At 35.9% G+C, this 7,390-nt stretch overlaps 1 non-coding gene across 1 annotated transcript; it reads right to left on the reverse strand.

Annotated features, from left to right (window-relative positions):
• Positions 1 to 6,924: 6,924 nt before the first annotated feature.
• On the reverse strand, positions 6,925 to 7,047 carry LOC132525047 (U6atac minor spliceosomal RNA). Its single transcript, XR_009542175.1, has one exon. It is a non-coding gene; the product is annotated as a U6atac minor spliceosomal RNA (small nuclear RNA).
• Between the last annotated feature and the right edge of the window lie 343 nt (positions 7,048 to 7,390).

A 7,390-nucleotide genomic window follows, 5' to 3' on the forward strand; every position in this document is an offset into this window, starting at 1 on the left:
TAATACATTCATTCAACAAGTGTATATTGAATGCCTACTGTGTATCTGGAATGGTTTTAAGTCATTGAAAGTAAAAGTCAGGGAAAATAAAAGCAGGCAAAAATGAAATTGTCTATTAAGTGCTTACTATGGATCAAATGTTACATATAATATCATTTAATCTTCACAGCAGTCCTCTTTTACTAGCATGATTTATAAATGAGGGTACTGAAGTTCAGAGCACTGAAGTGACGTGTCTAGCGCCTACTAGCAAGGAGATGGTAGAACTGGGATAAAACCCCTATTTCCTCTCCCAGAAAATGACCTTTCTTTTGACCACTCATTTATTAATTCGTTTGCTCATACTTTACCTGGTCTGAATCCTTTTAACCTTCTTTCTTTCTGTGACCATAACAGATATCTTCTTAGCCACCTGTGCTTAAAACCATGGTGCCATTTTTGATACTGTTACTCTGCTCCCCTCCATATCAAATTGGCTTCAATCTTGGATTGACTCTGTCTTCCATTTTTGTTGCCAACTTTTAGCACTTATTACTTCTTGCTTACCACTATTATAGTAGTCTTCCAACTAGTCTATTTTTAGTCTCTCCTCCATTTAGCCTAGTTGTACAATGTTGCCTAGTGACTCCTACAAAGCACAAATCTGGTTATTTCCTTTCCCACAAATCTTCCATGGCTTGCCGTGGTCTACAAAACTTGCCAATACTCATGAGCTATTCCTCGTGTCCAGGGTATAGAGTGAACCGCATTTCCAGCCTTCTCCCTCAGTGTGCTCCTTCCCATACATGATACCAGTGTTTTTTAGGCTCGTCTGATAAGAAGCCCCTGGAGTTATTAAAACACAAGTTCCCAGGCCCTACTTGAACCTACTGAGCCAAAATTCTCGGGGATTTGCAACGCCTTGTGGGGTGTGGTAAGGCCTGGTGGTCCTCAGAGAGGCTCAGAGCACAGGTACACAACTGTGACCACCCAAGGATTCCTGCTAACACTGTGTGTTGAGGAGATCAGCCAGGACCACCTGACATTATGACACTTAGTCATATCTGAGTTCTCCTGGCCACTCTTTCACACACATCACTAAGGTGCAAACCAAGTGCTGAAAAACCTAAAGCCACATTAATTAAAGTGAATTTTCCAAAGAGGTGATTTTCTCACATCTATATGAGCATGAGATATTTTGTGAATAAATATGAAATACATAAAGGAGTTTAACTTGTAAATAAATGTTTAACTAGCATATGAATTGTCCCACTTCTAAATTATATATATAATTTAGAGAATGAGAAAGACAGAGACAGAGACAGAGACACAGAGAGACAGAGACAGACATAGACACACACACGTATACGTGTATGGCTTGTCCTTCCCCAGAATTATACAAGCTGGATTATAAAAAGACCCCTAATATTGCAAGGTAAAACTTTCACAAAATAAGGTTATGAAACAAGTGACAGATAATACTCAGAAAGTAAAATGGAGTAGAGTCATTGTTCTGTAAAACTCTCTATATTATCAGTGAAATGGCTGTTAAGTAGTACATTGAAATAAAGATCTTTGCTTTCCTCTTGTTCTTTTATCTTTCCCAGTTTGCATGACTAATAAGCAAAATTACCTAGTTTTTAAAATCTCTTATATTATCATACTATATATATGTGTATATATATACACACACATGTTTTTCTTCTCAGTAATTTGTCTTTCCCCAAATTCCTTTTAAATATAGTAATTTGAACCTCAAATTTTAAAAATTCCAAGTAGAATAGTAGCATGTAATTGTTTTGTTTCTGGAAAGGAAAAATTAGACCCTTTGGCTATCATACAAATTAGGCTTAGAAGTAAATATGGATAGATATTTAATTGGAAGGTGAAGAAATCATTTTAAATCCCTAAGTAAAATAAATTATTTAATTGTATATTCCAAAAATGATCAAGTAATATGAATACTAATTCATTATTTTCTGCATCTAGCCATTCCTCCATCCATTTATCCACAGCACATTTATTCAGTACCTACTTTGCACAGTGCCAGAACAGATGTATACCCTTAAAATTTTGCTATGCCTTGATATTCACTGAATAACACTGACTTTCTCAGAGCTGAAGAAGGATAAATGGATCTGTGTCACCTAGCAAATGCTAGGTTGATTTGCTTCTACATTAAAATACTTTTTTTATATTGATGTAATATTTCAAATATGTATGCATTTTTATTCTCCTGTTACTCAGCATTATGAAATATTTTTTGAGAATTATAGTCATAGTATGTTTGGCCATGAAATTGGTGGATCTACTCTCGTCCTGGGTGGAATGTTCTCTTTTTCCAGGTGGGACAGGCTGGTCCAGGATATGTGCTCTTAATCAGTTCCCTGACCTGCTTTTATTGTACCAGCATTCAGGCTTTAGTCACCTCTGATAAAGAGGGATTGTATGTGCTGTGTGTGTTCGTACCTGGCTTCTGAGGCTACTCTCTTTCTTGCCAGGGAAGGCCATGCTTTGTACACCCTAGGAGAGCCAGTGAGGGAGGCTGTTGTCCTTGGTTACAGCTCTCCTGCTCCAATGGAAAGCGGCTGGGTTTTGAAGCTAGGTAGATTCACGTGTAAATCCTTCACTTCCTCACTTTTTGATCTTGGAGAAATTATCATCTCTGAGCCTGTTTCTTCATTTGTATAATGTAGAGAATATTATCTGTCTCATAGATTTTTACCCACTGTCAAAAATTTACTTTCCTTTCACTATCAATAAATATTTGTTAAATGCAATTAAGTGATAATGTTTTTGGAATTACATGTATCAAAGTAATTGGGATTATTTGTTTTCCTGTTCAGTTCCTGTTATGGACTGAAATTTATATGTTGAAGCCCATTCATATATTGAAGTTCATATGTTGAAAATTTATATACTGAAGCCCTAGTCCCCAGTGTGATGATATTTAGAGGGGGGTGGGCTTTGGAGATAATTCGGTTTACATTACATCATAAAGGATAGACCCTCATGATGGCATTAGTCCCCTATAAGAAGAGGAAGAGGGAGAGAGAGATTTCTCTCTCCATGAGCATATACCCAAGAAAGGCCATGTGAGCACATAGCTAGAAGGCACATCTGCAAACCAGGAAGAGGGCCCTCATCAGACACCAAATCTGCCAGCACCTTCATCTTGGACTGTGAGGAATGAATTTATATTGTTTAAAACACTCAGTCTATGGTATTTTGTTATAGCAGCTTAAGCAGACTAGGACAGCTTTTACAAAATTTCTTACGGACTCCTTAGGGCATGAACTATAATTTGTACCTTTGTTTAGGATCCCCAGTATTTAGTGTACTACCTGGTACCTAGGACTCAATAAATCACTGTTGAACACAACTTAGCTGTAAAATGGTAAATCAGTCCTCATGTTCTTATCATCATCTACAGCCTCTATTGATCACTTTCCCCACCACACATACACAAAAAACTGATGGTTTGGATGAATAGGATAACGTAAAAACCTACAATTTGATCAAAAGGCTCATAGGGAGAACAGTGTGATATAGTGTTCACCATGAGGTTAGGTATGAAACAGAATGGATTTAAATTCTGCCTCTGCTTTTTATTAGCTGTGTGGGTGAAGAAAAGTTACCTAACTTAACAGTTTATTCATCAGATAATCTTTGCAGACCTGTTTTGAGCATTAGATGAAGTCATGTAATAAAGCAATGTGAAGGTTTTCTGAGTAGTTTTATCATCCTGTGCCATTACTGAAATATGTTTACACTCTTTCTCAATTCCTGAAAGAATGATTTTAGATTAACCTAGAGAACTCTCTTTTGAATATCTTTCTTTGTTCCAAATGTATTTCCTTGTGGCAGGAAGCGATAAAAACACATGGCACAGGCAGCTAGTGACTGAAGAGGAAGTTAATGGTGTTTGTTTTCCCTCCAGAATTAGTAGTTCAAAAATTAAAAATAAAAATATGTCTTGCCAAGTTTGGAAAATACAGAGAATGCTTTGATTATAGGACAATGGACCTAAGTTTTTGACATTAGTATTTGTCTGATATGTATGAACTGATATGCTTTTTAAACTTAAAACTTGGAGGTTTTACATTTTATTTTATAAACTATAATGATGAAAATATTTATTTTTATAATTTGTTATAAATTATAATATAAATATAATTTATTTTATTATAAATTATGAAGAAGAACTTATTTCTTTTTTACCCTGTAGACTTAGAAACCAAGAGAAGATTTAGAATAAAGCATCTTGAAATCATTGACAAGCACAAATGATACTGTTAGGATTCCATGTCAAGACTGTAATACCTTTGCAGAGATGATATTTTAGGTGGTTTTTAAGCTATAATGAGAAGTAAACAAGGCCTTTCCCCAGCTATATACTGAAAAAACTCCAGTTGTGATCGAGAAGAATTGTCTTACTCAAAGCAAGCTCATTTTTCACAAGAGATTCCTACACACCACTAGTCTGGGGCATTACTAAAGATGGTGGAAAGGAAGTGGGATGAGGTGGGGGTGTTGCAGCAGAAGGCAGCCAATTAAGAAAATCTACAAAAGTGACAATAGATGCTATTCTAGAAAGTCAGAATATTCTTATTTCAGGAAACAGATTCTATAGTTTGGAAGGGAGAATGCAACTACTTTGAAATATCTTTTATTTAATTAAAATCAAGATTTATGTGGTTTGCTGCCACTGCATGAGTATCATTTTGACTTTTGCCTGATTTAGCTGTTGCCTGATCGTTTACAAAGATTCAAATGTACTTCGTTATGAGTAGAAGGGGTTCCTTTGGTAGATGTTTAACTTTTTATTGCAGAATCCCTGTGGCTTGCTTCTGCTGTCGGGTTTGGCAGTATTCATGCACCCTGGGAAAATCACTTTTAAAGCCGTTTGAGTGGAAAAGATCATGAGTATTTACTGTGAAGAAGAAGGGAAGGCAAAGATGTTGTAGGGATTATATCATGATTTTTCACTTAATGAATTGGAATCATCTAGTCCAGTGTTTTCCAAACTGCATGTCATGAACTATTAGTGTGCCATGAAATCAATTTAGTGGTTGCAGGTAAACAATGACATAGAATAAAATACACTACAGCATACCAGAGTGCACCCACATTGTAAGATTTAAGGGTTAATTTGCAAAACTGATATTTTTATATAGAAAAGCATGTTTCTGTATATGTATAAATATGCATACTGCACTTAATATGAAATGTATTTTTCAGTATGAGTAGCAGTTGTAGAAGCTTGAAGCCTATTGATTGAGTCCTCCCATTTTTCAGATGAGGAAATTGAAAGAGGCTGACTCCCAGTTGATTTGAGTGGGTCTCCTAGAGGTAGCTTATCTATCAACAAACAAGTCTCTCTTGTTAAGAATTTTGTTTTGATCACCTATACATCTTATACATTCTCTGCCCCATACTTTAAAATTTCTATATTTTTGTCAGAAGGAATTGGGTCAAAGATATTGATTCTGGGGAAGATGAGTCTTCACTGAGCCTCTGAGCACCTTGCCTGTGGGTTGGTTGGTACTTGTGATACCAAGTGGAAAAGAACAGAACCTCTCTCTATCGATAAGCCCAGTTATTTTTCGTAGGTTCAGTCAGGTGGAAAGTTGGAACAGTAACCTGATATATTTCATCAATAGATGCAGGTAATTTTACTAACTTCTACCACTTGTTTCAGTTCAGTTCCACAAATATTTATTGAGCTCTTCTTTTGTGCCAGGTATTTTGCCAGCACTTACCTTCTCCTCTATGGAGAATAAATATTCAAACACTTAAATTGATCCCTCACTTTGCTTGTGGGATATCCCTTCAGATTTACTGAAGTACAAGATATTTTGGGATTGTTTGCCAAAGATAATAGAGATGTAGCTCCATGTTTTATAACAAAATATGCCACTTTGGAAATCTATTATGCTTTATCTGGAAATGTTCCTGGTGTCTTGAACTCAACCTTTCACTCATTAGGAAGTCGTGCAGTGAAAAGTTCATGTAGAATGTTTTTCTCTATCTTGCTTTCGTAACACATTTATTTTTATTGAACTTTCTCCCTGTTGCTATTTAAAAGTGTCGGTTCTGCACTAAGAGCTGATGGAGGTTTTTAATTTTTTTTAAAATTTTTCTCTGACTATCTGAGAATCAAGGCAACAGGACCAAGGGGTCCCACTGGCTGGATGCCCTGTGGAGTTTTGTTCTTCCCATGTTGTTGCTGTTTCTTGTTTGCCTTTCTGTGTGGCAGTTCCTGAAGGTAGTGTTCTGTTTTCTGTCTTTCCTTCTTTTGTTTTTAAAGTGTTTGTGCAAAGTGTATTATTTGGTTTAGTTTGGTTATTAGTTGAATATTGGCCACACAAGTCATTTCCTGAGTCAGTTACAGCATCAGGGAGTAGTCCCCAGATGGCACCACGAGCCTGCTTTTTCTTGATGGTTCTCAGTACAAAGAGGGATACCCAGTAGGTCCAAGGCAATGGAGGGAGATCGAAAACCAGAGCCTGATCTTGTCAGTGGGAAGACAAAAGTACCTCTTTTCTTTTTTAAATTCTCAATCTTTAAAATCTCTGCTAATCTGAAAGTGAAACATGATAGTCTGTAGTCATTTTTACTTGTTTTCTTGACTTGTAGTGATTTTGAACATTTTTTCCACATAAATGCTAGAATTTCTTCCCCTATGCTGAATTTGTTTGTGCCCTTTGCCCATTTTTCTTTTAGATTGTTCTCTTTTGTTACTGATTGGTAAGAGCTTTTTGTATATTACTGAAATTATTTTTCTATTATAGTAAAATATATATCATAAAATTTACCATTTTAACCCTTTCTGAGTATACACTTTAGTGACATTAAGTACCTTCACATTTTTGTGCAACCATCACCAATATTCATCTTCAGAACTTTTCCATCATCCCAAAGTAAACAACAACAACAACAACAACAAAAACATGGTTAGATGCCACAGAGTAGGTGGCTATGTCTTAACCATGTGTTATGCAGGCCCAAGGACCTCTTTCATCCCTGGCAAGAGGATTGCTAAGCTTTTCTCCTTTCATACAAAACTAGAAAAACTTCTTGAATGATATAATCCCCTAATTGTTTTTCTGGATCCAGAGCTTCCTTGATTATTGCTACTTCACTTTAAAAGATGTATTCATATATTAAATAAACAGACGAAAAGCTTTTGTCATATGACCATCTTACTGAGCAAGTTTTTTTCTGTCGAGTCTTTGTAGTTCTTCCACTTTTTATTTAATCTACTGGTTTTTGATGTTTTTCTTGCCTGCCAATGTGGTATTTCCAGCTGTGCATGGAAATTAATTTTCTATTTGAATAGTCAATTCCAGGAAACTATCTATTAAGGTTATAGGAGGCAAAGAGAATGTTGTTTTACAAGTTTTTTTCT

This window comes from Lagenorhynchus albirostris, chromosome 8 (genome assembly GCF_949774975.1).
Source record: "Lagenorhynchus albirostris chromosome 8, mLagAlb1.1, whole genome shotgun sequence".
Lineage (NCBI taxonomy): Eukaryota > Metazoa > Chordata > Mammalia > Artiodactyla > Delphinidae > Lagenorhynchus > Lagenorhynchus albirostris.